This window comes from Suricata suricatta, chromosome 9 (assembly GCF_006229205.1).
Source record: "Suricata suricatta isolate VVHF042 chromosome 9, meerkat_22Aug2017_6uvM2_HiC, whole genome shotgun sequence".
NCBI classification, from domain to species: Eukaryota; Metazoa; Chordata; class Mammalia; order Carnivora; family Herpestidae; genus Suricata; species Suricata suricatta.
The window spans coordinates 83216316-83217851 of NC_043708.1; the positions used below are offsets into that span (position 1 = coordinate 83216316).

A 1536-nucleotide genomic window follows, 5' to 3' on the forward strand; every position below is an offset into this window, starting at 1 on the left:
TACAATGAAATACTGCATGGCAATGAGAAAGAATGAAATCTGGCCATTTGTAGCAAAATGGATGGACCTGGAGGGAGTCATGCTAAGCGAAATAAGTCAGGCAGAGAAGGACAGATACCATATGTTTGCACTTATAGGTCTAACAGGAGAAACCTAACAGGGGACCATGGGAAAAGGAAAAGAGGGGAGGAAGAATTGGGAAGAGGGAGTGAGGCAAATCATGAGAGACTTCTGAATGCTGAGAACAAACTGAGGGCTGATGAGGGAGGAGGGAGAGGGAGGGGGATGATGGTCATGGAGAGGGGTACTTGTGGGGAAGAGCACTGGGTGTTATATGGAAACCAACTTGGTAATAAACTACTTAAAAAATTAAAAAAAAAAAAAAAGAAGGGACCAAACATAATCCCTTTATGTTATCACTGTGAATAATCATAAACCTCTGTGAGGCCAGAAAACAAACAAACAAAAAAAAGATTGAGCCTGCTTAAGATTCTCTCTCTCCTCTTTCTGCCCCTCCCCAGCTCATAAATGTGCATGCTGTGTCTCTCAAAATAAATAAATCAACTTAAAAAAAAAATAGGAGGCTAAGAAAAGTTGGCAACTTTGACCAACATCAAATGGCTAGGAAGTGGCAGACCTGTCACTCAAGTTCCAATTTCACTGCTGAGCTTATACTCTATTCTGAGCCCACTTCCCAGTATTGTGCACACCATTCAGCCTTCTAGAATTTTTACCTTATCAAACATTTCATGCATTCTCCCATGTTATCAAATATTGGCACAATATTTGCACAAAGCCTCTCCTCATCAGGGTGTGGGCACATCTCTGGATATAGCTTGGAAACAGGAGAGAGAGGATCCCAAAAGGGAACCTGGAGCTCTCCTCAGCAGCAGCTCTGTGCAAGGCCAGGGAATGAGGGCAGGGAGTGAGCAGAGCTGATAAGTGAGCTGTAGGTGGAGGTAACACAGGACAGCCTCAGAGAGGTGGGTGAGGTTGGAAAAACTGCCACTAAAGGAACATGGAACAGGAATAAGGCAAGAGCACTCAGGTGACTCAGAAGCATTGCGTGAGCACATTTGTGCTAAGATTACAGCCAGGAGGGTAGGTAACACTTCTGATAATAAGGGAAGGCGCCAAGGAGGGATGGGCAGGGAGAGCAGGAAACAAGCCTCTGTTTTTCACCCCAATTGATGAATTCACAAAGAGCCACATGAACTGTCAGTGGTGGTGTCAGCTTGTGCTCAACAAGGCTGGATGAACCTCTTCCACCTGCATATGGGGCATTGTTTCCATGACATTCTGAAGTTCTCTACCTGACTTAGCACATGGCTTTGCGATGAGGTGTTCTCATCCTTTTGTCATCATGGGGGACAACAGCCTGTCACAGTGAAGCCACGGTGAGGCTAGAATGGTTGCTTACATGGGAAGTGAGTGAGGCCTTGCTTCAGCTTCCATATCACACAAGGGGAGCTAACAACACTCAGATTTGCATGAAGTCATACACATATATTTTTCCCGGGGTTTTGCTCCCTCTGT

At 45.2% G+C, this 1536-nt stretch overlaps 2 protein-coding genes across 5 annotated transcripts in view; one reads left to right on the top strand and one right to left on the bottom strand.

Moving 5' to 3' along the window:
- CCNDBP1 (cyclin D1 binding protein 1) overlaps positions 1-1536 on the top strand; it is a 109855-nt gene that overhangs the window by 49841 nt on the left and 58478 nt on the right. The gene's annotated exons all lie outside the window — the stretch shown is intronic.
- TGM5 (transglutaminase 5) overlaps positions 1-1536 on the bottom strand; it is a 35894-nt gene that overhangs the window by 8338 nt on the left and 26020 nt on the right. The gene's annotated exons all lie outside the window — the stretch shown is intronic.